Source organism: Dendrobates tinctorius, unplaced genomic scaffold (assembly GCF_039654945.1).
Source record: "Dendrobates tinctorius isolate UK_male_01 unplaced genomic scaffold, ASM3965494v1 ptg000008l, whole genome shotgun sequence".
Lineage (NCBI taxonomy): Eukaryota > Metazoa > Chordata > Amphibia > Anura > Dendrobatidae > Dendrobates > Dendrobates tinctorius.
Window position 1 is genome coordinate 7,071,113 of NW_027361676.1, and position 23,047 is coordinate 7,094,159.

At 46.0% G+C, this 23,047-nt stretch overlaps 1 long non-coding RNA gene across 1 annotated transcript in view; it reads right to left on the minus strand.

The window, feature by feature from the left end:
- The window catches only part of LOC141089385 (uncharacterized), a 49,529-nt gene extending 26,971 nt beyond the window's left edge, over positions 1-22,558 (minus strand). Inside the window, exons 1-2 of the long non-coding RNA XR_012232269.1 lie at positions 22,341-22,558; positions 12,555-12,645 (exon numbers count right to left, since the gene is read on the minus strand). This is a non-coding gene — a long non-coding RNA (uncharacterized lncRNA). The remainder of the gene's footprint in view (positions 1-12,554; positions 12,646-22,340) is intronic.
- Between the last annotated feature and the right edge of the window lie 489 nt (positions 22,559-23,047).

Below are 23,047 nucleotides of genomic sequence, written 5' to 3' on the forward strand. Positions count from 1 at the left end.
TGGAAACATTTGTCATTGAGAGCAGAGGTTTTCGAATTGCAGCTCTTCCATGGAATCCAGATTTGTGCTGCTCCCGACGAACAGTTTTCGTGGAAACTGGATTCTGTAGGTGTTTGTTGAGCTCAGCAGTGATTTTCGGAGCCGTGGTCTTGCGATCCTATCTCACAATTCGCTTTAGAGTCCGATGGTCTCTCTATAAGATGTGCCAATTCTGGCACTTAGCCTGTCTATTCCCATTGCCCTGTAGCCGTGGCTAATGGGTTAATAAGAATGGGTTAATGTCACCTTGCTATTGGAAGGTGACATTAAGCCGATTAATAATGGAGAGGTGTCAATAAGACACTAACCCTAGACTATTAACAGGTAAAAAAAAAACACACAGACATTAATGAAAAATTATTTTAATGAAATAAAGATACCTAGTTTTTGACCAGATTTATTCCTCTGCTAATCCATAAATCAACCATGGACCTGTAACAAAAATAAATAAAAAAAAGCAACAATATCCTTACCTCTCCACTGGTCAGTCAGGTCCCCCGCTGCAATCCATCAGAAGGGATTAAGTGGTTTAGAACGGGACCAGTGCTAATGCGACCAGCCCGCTCTAAACCACTGCCAGAATGAATTAGTTTATCTCTGCGCAGCCTCCCTGGCTGCCCGGAGATTAACTAATAAGCGTGGAAAAGTTTCTGCCTTTTTCCCACACTCAGTTCACCTCAGGTCAGCCAGGAACTCCGCGCAGCCTCACTGACGTCACTGGCTGACCTGAGGTGAACTGATGAGCATGGGGAAAAAAGGCAGAAACATTCCCATGCTCATTAGTTCATCACCCAGATGTCCCAAATTTTACACACAAACCCTAATCTAATTATTAGTCAAAGACATATAAAAAAAATACATGAAATGGTTTACTGTATGTAAACCATGTGTCATTTCATGTCAGGTTTTGGATTGATTTTACAGAAGTCGGCAATTCAATTAGCGGCTATTCTGCTATGTAGAACTCTATTAAATGTAAAAATATATATATGTGTGTGTCTCAATGACATGTATATGTACTGTATATATATATATATATATATATATATATATGTGTATTCTATGTGTATATATTTATTCTTTCATTTCTTTATTAAACATAGTGTGATTTTGCTGTCTTGCAAAATGAATTGCCGGCTTTTGTTAAAGGACACCAGGTGCGTATTTCTCGCAAGTCACACGTCTGGTCCATGTGTAATCCGTATTTTTTGCACCCCCATAGACTTGCATTGGCGTATTACAGGCGTAATACGCTGACAATCGCAGCATCCTGCGATTTTCTCAGCCCGTAAAATACGGCCGAGAAATATACTCCTGATGGGAGCTGCCCCATAGAGAAACATTGGTCCGTATGCAATGCGTTCTTTTTACGCCTCTCACTCATCCGTATTTCTCTCTACTGTGATGCCGGCCTGAAACTGAAGGACAGACAGCAGGAGCATTCCCCTGAGCCTCTATGACCTCCTTCTCCAGATCAGAACATATAGTAGCAATAAGTACCCCTTTCTATAATATAGTAAGCAGCTCACAATTACTTGCTCCACCCGGAAAACAATGAGATAAGGCATCCGACTTAATGTTCTTATTCCCACACCTATAAGTCACAAAAATGTTGAATCTGGTAAAGAATAATGGCCATCTTGCCTGTCTAGGTGTCAGATGTTTTGCAGATTCCAAATACAAAATATTTTTATGATCAGTGATTACCATGGCCAGCCCCCTTAAAAAAATGATGCCACTTCTCAAAGGCCCTTTTTTTGCCAAGAGTTCCCTATATTACCAATGTCGTAGTTTCTCTTGGCAGATGACAGATTCTTGGAAAACTATGCACACGGATGCCATTTACTTGGAGATGAACCCTGTGACAATATAACCCCAACCCCACCTCTGATGCATAAACCTCTACAATTAATGGGTGAGTGACATGAGGTTGTAAAATAATCATCGCAATAGCAAAACATCTCTTTACGGTAGCAAATTCCTCACTGGCCGAATGGGACTATTTAGAAAAGTCCGTCCCTTTCCTGGTCACATCCGTCAGTCATTTGGTCACAACCAAAATGTTCTTGATGAATTTATGGTTCTAGTTAGCAAACCCTAAAAACCTTTGTAAAGCTATTAATTCTTCAGGTTGATCACAATCCACTACCACCCGGACGTTTGCTGGATCCATGTGAAAACCGGTGGATGATAAAAAATAACCCAGAAAAGGGATCTCCTGAACCAAAATTTCTCTGGTTTGGCATATATTTTATTGTACCTGGGTATCTGTAAGACCTGCCTGACATGACATGTACCTGATGTGATCAAGGTCTGGCAAATAAATTTATATGTCATTCAGATAGACTGCCACCAATCTACCTGCCAGATAACAAAAAATGTCATTTACAAAGTACTAAAAGGCGGCAAGAGCATTTGTCAACACAAGCAGCATAACAAGGTGTAAGGCTAGGTTCACATTTGCGGTTGAGTCCGCAGCGTATTGTCCGCAACCATGAACGCATGCAAAAACGCATGCAAACGCCTGAAAACCCAGTGGTTTTTAGCCCCATCATCTTACGCAAGACGTCAAATAAACGCTGCGTTTTTATGCATTTTTGCATGCGTTTGCGTTTTTTATGCGCATGCTTCCCATTTGGAAAAAATTTTCCAGGAGATATTCTGGGACACAAATCATGCCTAATGGGCGTGTCTCATGGGATTTCGTTATATAGACCCTTGTAGAGCTGAAAACAGCAGATTTTGAGGCTGTATCCTGCGCCAAGATGGATATTTCCAAGGAGAGTTTCTTGTTTAAACTACCTGGATTTGAATATCAAATTGGCTCTTGCCTTTCCTTTGCTTGTGAGCAAGAAAGGGAAAGAGAAAGGAGAAGAAGGCGCCGTCATTGCTTTTGGCAACACCCCATTCTTGAAGTCCAGGAGAGCCATGGAGCCTACCACTCCTTATTCAGTGAGCTCCGTGAAAACCCGAACAAATATTTTGATTACACGAGGATGTCTCAAGAGATCTTCCAGGAATTGCTGGGTCACGTACAAGGAGCCATCAGCAGACAGGACACCCAGCTCCGTAGAGCTATTCCAGCTGAGGAACGTGTGCTGGTGACACTAAGGTACGTAATATTTAAAAATAAATGCACGCCTGTCATAATTACTATTGTTCTTCAATGTCCCTTTTTGGGGGGCAAAACCCCTTGTCGTTAATATTATTCATAAAAAGTTTTTTCTCTCTGTTAGGCTCTCTCCAGTAGCCAGGAATCTGCCAATCATCGCTCCAGTTCCGGATAGGCCTTTCCACCCTTTCTGGGAATGTTGCGGACACTTGCCAGGCTTTGTGGGACGTGCTTCGTCATGAATTTATCCCCCTACTCAACACGGAAATCTGGCAGGAAAATGCTGAAAAATTCAGGGAAATTTGTAATTTCCCCAACTGTGTGGGAGCTGTTGATGGGAAACATATTAGGATAACAAAACCGGCTCGAAGTGGATCAGAGTACTTTAACTATAAAAAATACTTCTCTATAGTGCTCATGGCCATAGCAGCTGCAGACTGTAGTTTCATTGCCGTCGACATTGGTTCTTTTGGCCGTGGAAATGACTCCCAAACCTTTAAAAACTCTGACATGGGCCAACGGTTGTATGCCAATACTTTTAATTTCCCCCTCCCACGACCTCTTCACAACACTCAAGGCCCGCCAATGCCATTTGTTGTGGTAGGGCATGAGGCTTTTCAGATGTGTGGAAACCTACTCAAGCCTATACTCCAGTCGGGACTTGAACCACACAAAAAGGATTTTTAATTACTGACTGACCAGGGCAGAACTGTTGAGTGTGCCTTTGGTGTTCTTTTCTCAAAATGGTGCATTCTAGGGACAGCAATTAATCTTAAAATTCAAACAGTCGATGAGGTGGTCAAGGCTTGTGTGGTTATACACAATTACATAATGGCTAAAGAGCAACCATCCTTCGAACTAGACTAACCAGTTGCTAACCCATTGCCAGATTACCAGCATCACCCTCTGAGGACAACAAGGAAAGTTGCTGAAATGAGGGATACATACGCGGACTACTTTGTTTCTGAGGTTGGACGTGTGGCATGGCAAGATGCAATGGTTTAATGTTTATTATTGTATGTAATGTTATGGCCTTTGAATGTTTAGCTGTATTTTAAATGTTTGATGTTACATAAAAAAAAATTTGTACAACACCTGTTTACTTTGTTTATGTCTCATGCTTTACACTTCACCTGTTCTATGTCAGTGCTATGGTTGGTTCTTATGAACTCCATCTCTTCAGTCTGCATTAATCTATAGTCCAAAAGATTATTGCACACTGAAGAGATGATGGAGGAAATGTACCTCATATCTTTACTCACCAGCCCGTGTGTCAGAACTACTGCACTCAGGATGCCAAAAAATACAGCATCCTGAGTGTAATAGGACTGACACATGGGCAGGTGAGTATTGCAGACCCCTGACCATTTCTGCTGTTTACCTTTTTTTGGGGGTGAAGAGTATCAGGCCTCTTTGGGTTTTTTTTCCACCTCATAGCTTTTCCATGACAGAGACAATACCAAAAAAAAAAAATTGTGTTTCATGAAGATATGAGGTGGAAAAAAAAGTGTGTGCATACGGCGATTTGTGTGTTGACGGTGCACGGTGTATGTTGCCGGCGACGAAAGAGACAAAGAACATAGAGTGGTGTGGGGCAAAAAACAAAAATTTTTATTTACAAAATAAAACAATTTTTCTTACATACTGAGGGGGAAATGTTACGGACCAGGGGTTGTGCAGACGGGAGGATTGGCCTGGGGTGGATACTGAAGGGGTTCCAGGGGTAGGGGCTAATAGATGTGTGGGGTCTGGAAGATCAAGGATGGAGGTGGACACATTAGGAGTGGAAACATGGGACGGGAGAGACACATTAGAAGGGAGGGACAAATTTGACATAACAGACACATTGTGAGGTGAGGGTGGTGGAGGGAGCACCACTGTCCTGTCCCACCTCTGTTCCCCTTTTTTTTCTCCCATGTTGTCATGATCCAGGTTGGATTATGACAGATAAATGCACTAATAACCTTTTTTTTTCCTTAAGCTGTGTGCTTAAAGATAGTTTTGCCCCTGGTGGCCATTAGGGTCATTGCACTGTGGTGGTTTCAGTTCTAATTTTGCCCCCAGTGGCCGTTAGGGTCATTGCACTCTGGTTACTTTAGTTTAGTGCACGCGATTATAAAGCAGGTCTGATTGCTCTGGCTCTGCTATAAAAGTGTCAGGTGTTGCAATCACTGGTGGTGATATTGCTAATTTCCAACAAAGTCTGGTGGAGGAAGGAACTACAGAGAGGAGTTCCTTGCAGCTCAGGAGAGCTCTGGTGTAAAGTCTGGTGAAGGAAGGAATTACAGAGAGGTGTTCCTTGCAGCTCTGACAAAGCTTGGAGAAGTAGCAGCGATTCTGGAGGAAAGCTGCATTCTGGTGGTGGACTCTGTTGCTGGGAGCAAGAGCAACAGAGCAAAGCTAAGTGCTTTTATCCCTGTTTGTGACTTCCCTTATGTGTGTTTCAGTGCAGTGGTGGGATTAGTTTCTGCACTGTCCATTTCATTAGAAAGGGCTAGGTGCAGGGCGAGCTAGGGTTCTTAGGTTCCCGCTCGGCGACAGGTGCGGAGCCTCTGTATAGGGACTGTTAGGAGTGTAGAGACTGGCTCAAGGGAGTGCAGGAGGTCTCCACGTCCCCATTCCCTATCGCAGGGCCCTCCATTGTATCAGTTTCCCTGGTGTTTCCCCTTATTATTTAAATTCGCCCTGCTGGAGGCGGTGTCTCCAGTTTCACGTGTAATTCTGAAATTCGCCTGCTGGAGGCGGTGTATCCGGCTGCACGTTATATTATTTAAATTCGCCCTACTGGAGGCGGTGTATCCAGGGTCGCGTGTGTCATAGAAATTCGCCCTGCTGGAGGCGGTGTGTCCAGCCACACGTTGACCATCACACATGTGTTGGGTGGCTGCTTGACCTTCTTCGTCTTGGAGTGGTGGTTTGAGAAGGCGTGGTGGCGGTGGATGCAGTATGTCCCGCAATCTGTGAGCTGGTGGACGGCCTTGATGTAGCAGGAACCTGCGTGCTTGTGGCGGTGGATGGCTGGGCAGGATCAGGACTCCGGGTGATGGTGGCGGTGACAATCCGCACAGGAACAGGACTAGGCGTGGTGGTGAAGTGGCTCTCAGCTGCACTCGGCATGGTGGAGGCGCTGTAGTGGAGTGCGGCAGGACTGGGCATGGTGGTGGCCATACAGGGGTATGCAGCAGAACTCGGTAGAGATGTGAAACAGGTAACTGGTGGCACAGTGGGAAATACCGCTGCCAGCGGGTACAACTGAGTCTGCTGCATAGCCTAAACGTAAGCAGCATTGCAGGCCTGCATCACATTCAGCTGAAGTTCAGGCGTTAGGTTTTCCGCCATGCCCCGTTCAATGGCCATAAAAAATGATGTGCTGGCCTCTGCATGTCAGATTCCAGACGGTCAATTCGCTGGTGGACAGACTGGAAAAGTGTGTCAACATGGCCCGAGCACTTTCCAGTCTATCTACCATCGACTTCATGCCATCCTGGAAAACCGAGCTCGAGTGTAGAAACACGGGCATGATTGTCCTGTCCGAGGCCTTCTGCCGCTGTTGGGAAGACCCAACATTAAAAAAAGAGGTGGAGGAGGCCTGGGACAGGGGAAGACTTGATGGGCCAGCTGCCTGTTCTTCAGCTTGTGATGCCAGACTACTTGCTGCATCGCTGGTGGATGGCTGGGACGGCTCCGAGGCTGTTCGCTGAAGGACCGCTCCAGAGGATGAACCAGATTCCAGGGTGCTGCTCCATGGGCTGTGAAAACAAAAGCCAAACATTAGTACCACAAAACAATAAATTGTACAAGCATCATCTCCTGTGGAATAGAAAAAATCAGATTAGGGAACACAACACAATGGAATACAACACAAAAATACTTACATTCTCTGAGCAAGGACGGGCCTCAGGAAAGCCAGGATACGGGGATACTTGTATTTCCTGAGCCTTACTGCACCACCACCACTGCCACTGCGAGCCTGGTTCTCCTGTCTGAGGTCCTCATTGAAGCGATCCTTCATTGAACTCCACCGGGTTCTGACTTTGGTCACTGTGAAGGGGGATAAAAAAAGGGTTAAACAATGCACTATATGCCGGAATAACACAACTGTGTGTGATATGAGAAACTCGCAGGAGTTTATCGCATCACACACAGTTGTGTGATCCCGGACTTCACAGGTTCACTGCCGCGTCAGACAACATTGCAAGTCCTTTCTGGCTCTTGGTGTAGCGTTGTCCCAGTTATCCATCAGCTCTTTGGCCACCTCATTCCACGCCGCCGAAGCACCACTATGTCCGAGTGGTCTCAATGCCGGGTCTCCCACATGGCGATTCTCTCTTCAACGAGGGAGATGAGGATGTCATTATCAATGTAGTCCTCTTCCCGTTGTGGAACCTATAAATGAAATAAAAACATTACTGTTGTCAAGATAAAACAAGGAAAATCCCCCCAAAAAAGAAAAACTTACACGCCGTCTGCCCACCGGTCCTTGTGCCTCCCTCTGTTGGTCCTGCTCCTGCTGGTCTGGTTCCTGGCCACTTGATGAAGTGTTCTGTAAAAGAAAAAACATGATTTTGGCACATATGTACAGTGATACATACCAACCATAGTTCCAAAGGTACTCACTTCAGAATCCTGTCCTGTCTGCTCAGGGCTAGAGGCCATGCTGAAGAATGCTGCAAGAAAGAGACAGAATATTACAGACTGCAGGGAGTAAGATTACAAAAGACACACAGACATTAGGTTGTATACTTACATTTGCCTGGAATTCAGTGCTGCAAAGTCTTGCTCTCTCAGTGATTTCGTCTTGTTGTCTCCAGTGTCTTGAAAGTAATGGACAATCACTGCCTAGCCTCTCTTTTTATCTATCTAGGCATGGGGGGTGGCTAACCAGTGTCTAGACAGGTTTAATCTGGAAAAACACATGCGTATGGAAACGCTAGCGAACGTGTGTACTAGCGTTAGCATGCATTCTCATAGACTGTAATGCATTGTTTTCACACATTCCTTCCGCAAGCGGCCGCATGTGTATGGCGGAGGCAAATTGCCGCCTCCAAAATTGCAACATGTTGCGCTAGCCGCGCCCCGCCGCAAAACCCAAAACGACGCATGCGTAGTGAAACGTGGCTGAAAGCATACAAACGCATATACCTGCATCCACAATGTTATAGACAGGAAAACATGATGGCATAAACGCTGTGGACACAACCGTAAATGTGAATCCAGCTTAAGAGAGCGCTTATTGCCTGTGTTTTGAGACACTCACTTGGCAATGGGATTAAGGCACACAGGAATGTTTTTTCCACTCAAACAGTCCATGCGGTTTATTACACACTCATAAACACTCATAAACCACTGTAGGCCATGTTATATATCACACACCTAACATATAGTCCATAGCACTTCACAGTTCATGGCTTTAACTCACAGTCACTAAATACGCCAGACCAATGTCTCTCACAACTTTATTTCATAATACCTGACATTAGGTTGCAGCCTCTAAACACGCTGGACCTTACTTAATCCAGTTACCGTGGGTGACCACACAGTTCATTAACATCCATGGAACACAACAAGCATCAACAGTCTGTTCCAATGGCAGATACTTGTCTGCCATTACCATAACATCCTTGTCTGGAGATACCTTACAGGAGCTCCTGCTCCACATGCTGACTCCTTGTCAGACCTCTCTCCCAGGGAATTTGCCTTACTGGGATCACTGTCTTTGTGACCAGGGCACTAATGACAGTTCCAGACTCTCAGTAGGTCGGTAGCTTCCCCCACGCAGTGCCATCACAAACTCTGCACACACATGGTCTCACCCTGTGTTCTTCAGGAATTTGGTCCCCTCATGGGACCTTCCAACACAGGGACCATCCCGATCCATGGTCTTTCCATGTGCTATTCTGGAATCTGGTCCACTCACAGGACCCTCCAACACAGAGACCTTTGATGTACATGGCCTCACCATGTGCTCTTCAGAAAGTCCGTCCACCCATAGGACCTTCCAACACACAGGCCTGACCTCATACAGGACCATACACCCTAGACCATGTGACACAAACCATGGTCACATTATGTAGCTGTAACCACCCCCATAGGTGGGAGGTGTGTGTGGTTAGCCAGTCCCGCCCAGCCCTGTAAGCCCCCTAGTATAAACAAAAACAAGGCTCATCGAATTACAGGTCCCAGAGCAACATTTCCAGCTTACAACGCAGAGAATATACTCCTCTGCGACACATACTGGCCATTTACAACAATGCCTATAGTGTGAACTATAATAACATTGTCGCACTGATGCATAAGTTTTTGCACATTCTCTATCAGGATGTTGTGTTCCCAGCAGGGGCGGACACAGACTGTAGTGGGCCCCTGTGCAAGAAATTTTTTGGGCCCCCCCCCGTCCTTCATAGGGCAACAAAGTTATGTAAACATATAGATAGGTAATATATATAGGCACCCCCGTTTCCTTTTGTTTCATAATGCTCTCCCACATATGCGGTCTACTTTTGGCATAGTGCTTCTCGCCCTATGTGGCCCCCCAGTTTATGCTGCTTCTCCCCATGTGGCCCCCCTGTTTATGCTGCTTTTCCCCCTATGTGGGCCACCCGATTTCTTCTCCCCCCATGAGCCGTCCCTTTCATGAGCAGCCAAGCATCTCCCCCAGGGCCCCCCCATTCATGAGCAGTCATGCTTCTCCCCAGGGTCACCCCCATTCATGAGCAACCATGCTTCTCCCCAGGGGCCCCCCCCATTCAAGAGCAGCCAAGGCCATGCTTCCCTTCTCCCCAGGCAAGGGGCCCCCCATTCATGAGCAGCCAGGTCATCATGCTTCAGTTCTCCCCCAGGACGGAGCCCCCCAAAATCATGCCTGCCATGTTCAGTTCTCCCCCACCCCAGGAACCCCCCAAAATCATGCCTGCACCTCGGTCCCCATCCCTCAGTCCTGCTCAGCTCTGGCAGTACTCTTACCTGGAGCAGGCAGGGCAGGCCAGACCAAGAGGATCCATCCATTCCACACTGTCCAGTGTCCGCACTCCGCACATTCCTGAACTGCTGCAGCATATGAGCAGGGGCAGGGCTGCTACTAGGAATTTCGGGGCCCCATACTGGGAAAATTTTCGGGGCCCCGGTAAGACTCCACCCAGGCTCCAACCCAGCCCCGCCTCCACCCTTCAAACTGTCCACAGTCCCACCGCCCTCTCTTGGAAATCTCCACTTCTCACCAATCACACATTAACAGTTCCCATCACCAGATCACACATATAGCCGGCAGATTTTTTTTTTTGCCAAAATATTTTTTAAGCCGCCATCACAACACTGTAGACACTTTTGGCCGAGCTCTACTCTACTGTAACCTGTTAAATATTTGTTAAAATATACAATTTAGGTACTTTTGTATTTATTTTTCAATGGACAAATACCACCGCACCATGACCAAACACAATATTACCACCATATAGTAACATATAATTAATACCACATACAAGGAACAAATACCACCGCACCATGACCAGACCACATATTACCACCACAAAGTGACCAAATAATAGCACATACAAGGGACAAATACCGCAACACCATGTCCAGACCACATATTACCACCATATAGTGACTGAATACTACAATACTGATCAGTAGTGTTGAGCATTCCGATACTGCAAATATCGGGTATCGGCCGATATTCGCTGTATCGGAATTCCGATACCGAGTACCGATATTTTTTCAATATCGGATACCGGAATCGGAAGTCCCCATAATGCAATGAGCCACTGTTGTGGCTGTGATTGGCTGCTGAAATGATGTCATCATGATGCGCGGTCTGTGCGCATCATGATGCGCGGTCTGTGCCGACTGTGGGGGGTCTGTACGGGCCTCTCGAGGGCCTGTGCCGACTGAGGGGGGTCTGTATGGGCCTCTCAGGGGCCTGTGCCGGCTGTCGGTGGTCTGTGCCGGCTGCCGGGGGCCTGTGCCGGCTGCCGGTGGTCTGTACGGGCCTCTCGGGGGCCTGTGCTGGCTGTCGGTGGTCTGTGCCGGCTGCCGGGGGGCCTGTGCCGGCTGTCGGTGGTCTGTACGGGCCTCTCGGGGGCCTGTGCCGGCTGCCGGTGGTCTGTACGGGCCTGCCGGGGGCCTGTGCCGACTGCCGGTGGTCTGTACGGGCCTCTCGGGGGCCTGTGCCGGCTGTCAGTGGTCTGTGCCGGCTGTCGGGGGCCTGTGCCGGCTGCCGGTGGTCTGTACGGGCCTCTCGGGGGCCTGTGCCAGCTGTCGGTGGTCTGTGCCGGCTGCTGGGGGCCTGTGCCGGCTGCCGGTGGTCTGTACGGCCCTCTCGGGGGCCTGTGCCGGCTGTCGGTGGTCTGTGCCGGCTGTCGGTGGTCTGTGCGGGCCTGCCGGGGGTCTTGTGTGTGTGCAGGCATCGTCCGATGGGACTACAAGTCCCATCGGGCAATGACTGCTACACTGACAGTGATTGACATATTAGCCAATGATGGGACAGTAGTAGTCCTATAATCCGGCTAATGTGTTGAATGTAAAAAATATATATATATACATACTACATACATACTACATATATACAACATTCATACAACATACATACATACATACATATTACATACATTCTACATATATAATACATTCATACAACATACATACTACATACATGCTAGATATATACTACATTCATATAACATACATATATACTACATACATGCTACATATATACTACATTCATACAACATACATACTACATACTACATACATGCTACATATATACTACATTCATACAACATACATATATACTACATACATGCTACATATATACTACATTCATACAACATACATATATACTACATACAGGCTACATATATACTACATTCATACAACATACATATATACTACATACATACTACATACATACTGCATACAATACATTCATACATTCATACAATACATACATATAGACATACAGTACATATAACAGAGTACATACTCACCATCACTTGTCACTTTGATCCCCGAAGCCAGTGTCATCTATGAAAGAAATTAGAAAATAACAAACAAGCCATATACTCCCTGATCCGCAGAAATCCACGAGGGTCCCACGCCGATTTTCGTGGAGAACAGCAGCATCAGCTGATGCGACCGCTCTCTAGGGGCTTCAATAATCCAGTGACAGAAGGTAGGTATCCTTCCGCACTGTATTCCTCTGCCACTGTAAAAAAATAGTCCCTAGTCTCACTTTATGGCAAAAGCTGTGTGGGAACTTTCTGGTAATACAGTGATTAATGACATTATACACAGGAGCTCTGTATATAACGTACAGGTAATACAGTGATCAATGACATTATACACAGGACCTCTGTATTTAGTATACAGTATATAGTGTCAGTGTATAGGTAACACACTAACTCACCAGTGACGTCTCTAGGTAAAGTCCTTCATCCTTGCTTTTCATCTTTAATCCAGCACAGATCGGCATCACTTCTTCCAGCCAGGGCTCATCTCTGCAGGAAATAACAAAGTTATCTAGAGCTCCACGTGCAGAACACATTACTTATTTTTTTCCCAATTTCTACATTACATCATGCGAAGAAAAAAGGCAACATAGTATCATTCTACACAGTAACAGGACTGCTCCCCCATTTAAAACAGTATATTCAAAAAATAAAATAAATACATCACTGCAGTAATAATATCCTTTAATTAGCCCCTATGGTAATAATATCCCCCATCCTGGCCCCCGTGTGTCTCATTCCTGGCTTCAGCCATATGTTCTCCCATCCCACCCTCATGAGTATCCATTGTGCCCTATATGATCTCCCCATTCTGCCTCCATCGTATCCATCCTGCCCCATTATCCTGCCCCATCTGTCTCCAATCCTGTGCCCTGTGTCTCCAATCCTGCTTTGCTTCCTATCATGCCCCTTGTGTCTTTCATCCTACCCCCTTTGTCTCCAATCATGCCCCCTGTGTCTGCAATCATGCCCTGGCAGGATGGAGACACATGGTCCATGTGTCTCCATCCTGCGGGGAAACATAATAATTAAAAAAAAAAAAAAACCTTTCTTCTTACCTGGCCCCCGCTCCTGCTGGAAGATGCGGCTCCTGTGTGAGCGCATCTAAAAGGACCTGTGGTGATGTCATCGTCATGTGGTCAGGGGGCGAAGCTGATCAATGGTGAAGGCCTGTGATCAGCTCCGCCCCCTGATCACATAACGATGACATCACCACAGGTCCTTCAACCCTTAGGCACTGCTCTCCTCTCCTCCTGTGCTCCACATGGCTAATTTGAAAATTGAATAATTAGCCATGCGGTCCAGGAGGCTGGAGGAGCCCCCTCTCCCCCGGGGCCCCCGTTCAATGAACCGGCTGCACGGGCGGTAGGTCCGCCCCTGGTTTAACTTAATGGAATGGATATATACAGTAAGGATGTTTTTATGTATTGTTCATATGCCTATAACTAAGAACTTTGTTTGAAACGCGTCAGCATTTAGGGGCTGCGTCCCCGCAAGATGTTTTTTCTTGAAAATAAAATCTTGAAGATTTTGATGAAGAGACGCCTGGTGCTGGAACTTTTTTCTCCTTCTTTTGCTTAGTTTTCTTGTGTCTGTTTGAGGTTACGTATGGATGGACAAGTCTCCATAAAATTATCCTTCTTGCCACAGAAAAAAACACACTCCCTCTTTGCACTGAACTGCAGGAGGACCAATAAAACAAGTTGTCGCCCCAACCCAATTGCGTTGGTTCCTCAGTAGACTCAGCCCTAGGTTCCATTGACCTCTGCCTCCCCCCAGCCCCCAAAAATTGAGGCATCTCTGATGTAAATGGCGGTCCACCACAGATAGCTAGAGGCATAACCGCCTCCAGGGAAACCGATCAACTCATACAGAGCAAAGGCATTCTTTACATCTTAGAAAGTCCCTGAAAGAACTGACTATGGAGCACAGAGTAATTTCACCTAGTATCTATAGAACACCTAAGGAACTCGGAGCAATATTCCGCTGACCGGTCTCCCTCCTGAAGCTGACGTAGACTTAGCCATAGTGACACGGTCAAGACCGTCAAAGATAAGACCCAGAGCCTGAGAAAATTCCCCGATCATCTGAAGCGACTGGGAATCAGACAACAAAAAAATGCCCAGGCTTGAGGTCACCCTGGAGAAGAGAGATTATGATCCCCACCTGTTACTCATCATGTCACGGGTTTACCGCGACAGAGAGGAGCCAGAAGACAGCAGCGTCTGATTTTTTCTACTCCTGCACTGATTAGAAGCACTTCACCTTCATATTAACGGGTGCAAGTTTCTTTAAGCAGTGCAGGGGTTAATCTGCTCAGTTGAGAGCAAAGCTTTGCTGCGTTAAGGCTCAGCTGGGCACTGTTAGCCACTCCCATCTCCTATATAATCTGGGCCCTGGCTAGCACTCATTGTCAGAGTAGCTTTTGCTGCATGGCTGGAGGTTGTTGGTGGTTATTATTGGAGAAGGCATTTGGTGGATTTATTTGTGATTGTTGCAAGGTTTTGAGTGTGTGATAATTCCCTTTCTTCTCTTACTTTGGTTTAACCACATCCTCTACTTCTCATTGCATTCCTCTGTTGTAAGTGTGAGTATATTTTTATGATTGGTATTTTTCGTTACCCCTGTTCATATTACCTTGCTACTCTGGTTGGTGTATTACGGTACACTACTACTCCCTCTTCCCTGGGTGGGGGAAGGGTACAGGCTGAGGGTGGATTCAGGAACTAAGGCAAGGTATGTGGCCCCAGTGTTTTCACTATCAGAAGTAATCCATGGAACAGGGTGAGATAGGGCGCCCCTATTGTTAGGAACAGGGAAGGATCCCCTGGTCCCAGGACATGCGACAACAGTGTCTTGACACCCGAGGAGTAAAGATGCAACCTAAAATAAAGTTTGTAGGTCTCCGTGAAAACCACAAACTTATCCCAACCTGCAGAGAGCCTATCCGGCAGTGTGATCTTGGCCTCCACCAGGGGCTGCCCAGGAGCCGCAGGTTCTACGCCTGGAGTTAATGAGTGCTGCAAGGCAATTAAGCACAAGTCCGCTACCTCCAGGCTGAGTTGTTGTAGCTGCCTTGCCAGAGCAGCCACAGGATCCATAATGGATGCAAAAAGGTACTTCCCCTAATAAGGTCACGTAATTACTAGGGGATTGTGGGCACCTACATGATCCCTCAAAATAGGGGGTGCCCTACAATATCCCTGTCCCCTGGATTACCCTGGACAAATATACTCACAAAGCAACAGCATAGAACACAGGAGTTATAGATAGGAAAAACCAAATAGGAAAGGATCAGGATAAGTATGCAACCAATGCCACTCAGAAATCTCCTGAACAACTCTCCAACTGCCTACTCCAAACACTGAATTTCTCCTCCAACATCTAACAAGGAAGAAAGAATTATCTCTGGTCATACCCAAGTGCCAGTAGCAAGCATATATACCAGAGGGGAGTGGCAAACACAGAACAGCTGAGACAATTCAGGATGGAGAGCTCCAGGAGATCAACTTTATTCTGGCTGTGTCTTTATTTACCATATAACTATAGGATATTGTGACACCTAAGGTATCACTGTCGCTGCCTAGGGGCCGCTATCAGGGGGCATGTGAATAAACATAGGGAGTGCAGAAATAAGGCACGCCGAGCTCAAGGACCTTAGCCCCTTACTTACCGCTGACGTACCATGGCGTCAGGGGTAAGTATCCCCTGCTTTGTGGTAGGTTCCGGCGGTGAGCCTACCTCAAAGCTGCAACATGTCGGGAGGGCAATCGCGATCCTCCTGCACCTATTAACTAGTTAAATCCCGCTGTCAAATTCAGACAGACACAGAAACCCGCAGACAGAAACCCACTGACATTTAACTAGCACTTCCGGCGCGAGGACAGAAATGAGTGCATCGCCGACCCCCGTCATGTGATCGGAGGTCAGTGACGCGTTGTCTTGACAACCAATCTATGGTTGTTGCCGGCAGATTGCTATGAGCGCTCATAGCAATGCAGTAAATCTGCTACATGTAGGTGATCTGAGCATCTCCTATATGTAGCAGAGCAGATGAAGTATGGGAGGCTTCTAGCCTCCCATGGAGGCTATTTAAGCATGCCAAAAGTAAAAAAAAGTGTTTTAAACTTTTAATTTTTTTAATTTTTAATCATGCCCTTTCACCCCAATCAAAATTAAACAATAAAAAAAAATCAAACCTACACATATTTGGTATTGCCACATTCAGAATCGCCCAATATATCAATAAAAAAAAGGATTAACCTGATCGTTAAACGGCATAGTGAGAAAAAAAATCAAAACGCCAGAATTATATTTTTTTGTCGCTGCAACATTGCATTAAAATGCAATAACGGGTGATCAAAAGAACGTATCTGCAAAAAAGTGGTGTCATTAAAAATGTCAGCTTGGCACGCAAAAAATAAGCCCTCACTCGACCCGAGATCACGAAAAATGGAGACGCTACGGGTCTCGGAAAATGGCGCAATTTTTTTTTCAGCAAACTTTGGAATTTTTTTTCACCACTTAGATAAAAGATAACCTAGACATGTTTGGTGTCTATGAACTCATAATGGAGAATTATAACGGCAGGTCAGTTTTGGCATTTAGTGAACCTAGGAAAAAAGCCAAACAAAAAACAAGTGTGGGATTGCACTTTTTTTGCAATTTCACCGCACTTGGAATTTTTTTCCCACTTTCAAGTACACTACATGGTAAAACCAATGGTGTTGTTCAAAAGTACAACTTGTCCCGCGAAAAATAAGCTCTCACATGGCCATATTGATGGAAAAATAAAAAAGTTAGGGCTCTAGAATGAAGGGGAGTGAAAAACGAAAATGAAAAATCAAAAAAAGCTCCTGGAGTTAAGGGGTTAAACTAATGCAGAAAGCAGGACCTGGCACTGAGCAGTCACATGACAAGCAGGCAGAGCCACCGCACGTGAATGCAGGGAAAGACACTGAACACACAGGGTGCAGGACACAAACAAAAAAAAACATAGTCAAAGAGAGCCGAGGGTCAAAGCCAAGGGGTCTGATTACCAGGACAGACAGAGCAGTACAAAGCAGAATGCAGACAGAAGTCAGAGAACAGAACTGAGTCATACACAGCAAGGCACACAAGCACAGAGGCATATCGTTTACGGAAAAGTAAACCTGGGCCAGCAACCACAAGCCGAGTATACGGAAGTATCACTGACACACAATCCAGGAACTGTCAACATTAAATAGCTGCCCCAGAACCAAAGAGAGGCGGACTAAAATTAATCCTGACCTGACCAGGATGGAGGCAGCACCATCCTGTCCAAAGTCATGACAGTACCCCCCCCTCAACGGGGGGCCACCGGACCCCCAGGTTTCCCAGGAAACTGGGCATGAAAGGAGCGCATCAGGCAATTGGCACGAACCGATTGAGCAGGAACCCAGGATCGGTCCTCATGACCATTCCCATTTTAGTGCACAAAATACTGGAGGGAACGATGGACCAACCTGGAATCCATGATGCGCTCCACCTTGAACTTCTCCTGATTATCTACCAACACAGGCGGCGAGGCACGCAATGACGCTTCTTCCACAGCCCGCAAGGGTTTCAGCAGGACCCTATGGAAGATATTGGGGATCTTAAAAGATGCTGGAAGATGCAAATGAAACGCCACTGGGTTAACCATCTCCGTGATCTCATAAGGACCAATAAACTTAGGTCCCAATTTTGCCGAAGGAACCTTAAGTTTACCGTTCCTGGTAGGTAGCCACACTTTATCCACAACCCAAAGGGTGGGACCCACAGTCCATTTCCTGTCAGCAAAAAGCTTAAACTTCCTCTGAGCCTCCCCAATATTCTTTTGGACCTCCCACCACAAATTCCCCAACTGCTGTACAGCAATAACAGCCCCGGGCAACTGGATTCCAGTTCCAGGCGAGAAAACTCCCCAAAGTGTGGATTAAACCCATAATTACAGAAGAAAGGGATGGTACCTATAGAGTGGTTAACACAGTAAATAAATCCAAATTCTGCTAAATGCAAGGCGTCGGACCAGTCCTCTTGACTGGAAGTAGCAAGGCAACGCAAAATTTGTTCTAACGACTGATTGGTCCTTTCAGTCTTTTGGTCTCCGGATGCTAAGCAGATGAAAAGGACAACTCAATACCCAACCTTCTACAAAACGCCCTCCAGAACCTGGACACAAACTGCACTCTACAATCAGACACAATACCCTCCCCTTGCCAGACGAGGAAGAGGCACTCCGAACAGCCTTAACCATATCTGCCAGCTCCCTCTGTACCTGTTGGTGAGAGGCAACCAAGGCCTTTGCTCAACAGATAGATTCTGCATCATCTTGGTCAGGTTAGATACCTGATCTGTCAGAGCATGCAGCGGGTCCAAAACATGTACACAAAAATAGGCAGAAAAATTGTATGGGTCGGTGATAATGTCATGGCATCTAAGGTGTCACTGGCGCTGCATAGGGGGCGCTATCAGGGGCATATGAATAAATGTACGGAGTGCAGAAACAAGGCACGCTGAGGTCAAGGACCTTAAACTAATGCAGAGAGCAGGACCTGGTACGGAGCAGTCACATGACCAGGGGCGGAGCCACCGCAAGTGACTGCAGGCAAAGACACTGAACACACAGGGTGCAGGGCACAAACAGAAAATGTAGTAAAGGAGAGCCGAGGGTCAAAGCCAGGATGGAGCGACGTAACTAAGGATAAGACAAAGAGTAAACAGGGACAAGCCAAGGGGTCTGATTACCAGGACAGACAGAGAAGAACAAAGCAGAATGAAAAGACAGAAGTCAAAGAACAGAACCAAGTCATACACAGCAAGGCACACAAGTATACGGAAGTATCACCGACACACAATTCACGAACTGCCAACATTAAATAGCCACAACAGAATCGAAGAGAGGAGGACTAAAATTAACCCTGATCTGACCAGGATGGAGGTGGCACCATCCTGTCCAGAGTCATGAAAGTGGATTAGTAATGGCTAGATGTCTTAATGACGCCTCTCCTTTACTAATCCGTGGGCTTGATGTCACCGGACAATACAAGGGTAACATCAACCCCAGAAATATTGCCCCACTTGCCACTGCTACAGGGCAAGTGGGAAGAGTGAGGCTAAGTGCCAGAATTGGCACATCTAAAAGAATCTCTCATTTCACCAGAGCTGTTTAAAAGATGAAGTTGAGCTATGATTGGTTGCTATGAGCAACAGTTTTTCCACTCCACACCTCAGCAGACACTGACCGTGTGGGAGAAATCTAGCATCCCCAGGAACATAAGCTCCCAGTCATTGTGTGCCCCCCAGAAAGGAGTAGATCACTCATGACAGAAATGAATCACCCCTCCTCTATTACTGCCAGGCTCTCTTGTTACCGGCATAGAAAATCGCATCATCAGCAGCTGCACACAGAGCCACACTGCCAGGTTACAAAACAGCACATCTCCAGGAACTCCCTGCTCAGCGCCACCTGGCTCGGGACTATGGGATGGAAGATGTGTGAAGGGTATATGGGCACAGGACTATGGGATGGTGGATATGTATGATGGGTATATGGGCATGGGACTATGGGATGGCGGATGTGTGATAGGTATATGGGTACTGGACTATGGATGGAGGATATGTATGATGGGTATATGGGCATGGGCCTATGGGATGGAGAATATGAATGATGGGTATATGAGCACGGGACTATGGGATGGAGGATGTGTGATGGGTATATGGGCACTGGACTATGGGATGGAGAATGTGTGATGTGTATATGGGCATGGGACTACGGGATAGAGGATATGTATGATGGGTATATGGGCATGGGACTATGGGATGGAGGATATGTATGATGGGTATATGGGCATGGGACTATGGGATGGAGGATGTGTGATGGTTATATAGGCACTGGACTATGGAATGGAGAATATTTATGATGGGTATATGGGCACGGACTATGGGATAAAGTATATGTATGATAGGTATATGGGCATGAGACTATGGGATGGAGGATATGTATGATGGGTATATGGGCATGGGACTATGGGATGGAGGATGTGTGATTGGTATATGGGCATGGGACTATGGGATGGAGGATGTGTGATGGGTATATGGGCACTGGACTATGGGATGGGGATGTGTGATGGTTAAATAGGCACTGGACTATGGAATGGAGGATATGTATGATGGGTATATGGGCATGGGTCTATTGGATGGTGGATATGTATGATGGGTATATGGGCATGGGACTATGGGATGGCGGATGTGTGATAGGTATATGGGTACTGGACTATGGATGGAGGATATGTATGATGGGTATATGGGCATGGGCCTATGGGATGGAGAATATGAATGATGGGTATATGAGCAAGGGACTATGGGATGGAGGATTGTGATGGGTATATGGGCACTGGACTATGGGATGAAGGATGTGTGATGGGTATATGGGCACTGGACTATGGGATAGAGGATAGTCATTATTATTTGTTATAACTAACCACAGATAGTTACTATGCTCGGGCAAAGCTGAGCTCTTCAACTAGTTTTGAAATAAAAATGGAAAACTGCGTTTTGTTTTATTTCTAATAAAATACTTTATTCTTGCTGTTTCTTTATTTACAATACAACTGTAGGATTAGTAATGGATGGGTGTCTTATAGATGCCTCTCTATTACTAAGCCGTGGCTTGATGTCACCTAACAATACAAAGGTGACATCATCCCCACAAATACGAACCTCACTTGTCAACGTTACAGGGCAAGTAAGAAGAGCCGGACAAAGCGCCAGAATTAGATGTGCCTTTTCTGGGCACCTGCGGGCTGTAATTTTTAGGCTAGGGGCAATATCCATGGCCCCTTACCAGCCTGAGAATAGCAGCCCCCAGCTGTCAGCTTTAGCAAGGTTGGTTGTCAAAATGGAGAGGACCCCACACCTTTTTTTATTATTTATTTAAATAACTTAACAAAACAACTTTGGGACCTGTCAAGTCTTGATAACCAGCCTTGTTAACGCTGACAGCAGAGGGTTGCAGCCTCCAGCTGTGAGTTTTGCCTGGCTGGTTATAGAAAATACAGGGCAACCCACATAGTTTTTTTCATTTATTTATAGTGCAGACGGCGGGTGATGAATACTCCCATCAGCTGCTCCTGCTGTCACTGTTATTAGCGGCAGCAGGTGTAGGCTGATGGGAGTAGTAGTCCAATCAGCTAGCACCTGCTGTTATTGTTCTCACTTGAATATAACTGTCATCATTCTCCGATGCTCGCGATGATGGCCGGCAGAACATAGGAGAATGATGAGAGCCATCATCACTACCCAGCGCCAGGAAACAGTGGTCACTGTACCACTGCTTCTCAAGCACTGGGACGTGCCACATTGATGACATCCCAGTGTGTCATCTGTGTGCATGGGTGCAGGTCAATTTGTGGCCCGTACTGCTGGTAAAATGGACATATCTATGTGTGAGTCACATGGATACACGATCTGTGGAAACACTCCGACATGTGCACAGACCCATTCACTATAATGGGTCTACGTGTGTCAGTGTCCCCGGTACATGTGAAAACTGTCCCCACACATAACGGAGACACAAACGTGTGAAAGAACCCAAACTGTCAAAGATTAGCTCTTTTGTAAATACCTTAATATCCCAAATATTGCAACGTCATACATATCCTGTGATGTCACATCAGATTCTCCCAGTTTCTGGCTCTGGAATCAGTCATGATGTCATAAACATGTGACTTTTCATGCTTTGTGAGTGGGTGGGGCTCTATTCAGCAGAGCTCACTCACTTCTTCTGTACATATGGCTGCAAACACAGCTCTATCTCCCTGCAGCAGGGTTTAACTACATGTATTCACATTCAAATCTATACCCTATGTAATATACTGTATATGCACTCTGTTGTATTCCCTGTAATATATATATATATATACACTGTATATAGACACACACATTCTCTAATGTATGGCAGCGCTCACTGTATGTGTTGGGGGTCACTCGCTTGTCAACAGGATTAAGGCACACAGGAACAGTTTCTCACTTAAACAGACCATCTGGTTTATTTGAACACAGCATAAACCAGGTAGAGTACAGTCCGTTTCGTTACATTCACGAAACATAATAAGTAATCAGTCTGTTCATGTAGCAGATACACCTCTCTGCCTTCTTAAAACCCCCTTGTTTGAGGTTACCTTCCCGGAACTCTGCTCCACATGCTGACTTCTTGTCAGTCCTGGCTTCCAGGGAAGCTGCCTTACTGGGATCACTGTCCCGGATGCTGACTTGCTCAACAGGTCAAATCTGACAGTTCCAGACACTCAGAAGGATGGTTTTTTCCCCAACGCAGTTAGCCATCACAGACTCTGCAGCTACATGGCCTCACATTGTGCTATTCAGGAAATATGTCCTCTTGCAGGACCTTCCAACATAGAGACCATGTGACCAAACCACAGTCTCATTATATCGCATTAAACACACCCATTGATGGGAGGTGTGTGGTTAACCAGTCCCTCCCAGCACTCCGGCTAACCCTGTAAGCCCAGCCCCTTATAAGCTAAACAAGGCTTGTGGAACTACAGGTCCCAGAGCAACGTTTCGGGATTACAGCACAGAGGACCTCCTCCTCTGCGATACATACCGGCCATTTACAACAACGCCGGTCACTGTCTCACACTACATAATATATATAACATATTAACAGCCTATAAAATACAGAAAGGTGTGCTCACTGCAATGAAAAATACCGGCACTTTAAAGGATCCACTTTATTGTGGAAAAAAAGGTAAACAAGATTGTTGTAGACAATAAACCCCAAAAAAAGTAGTACAGACAAGTATAAATCTCAACGTTTTGGCATGTATTGCCTTTTTCAAGAGAAGTCTGTTTCTGTGAAGACAAG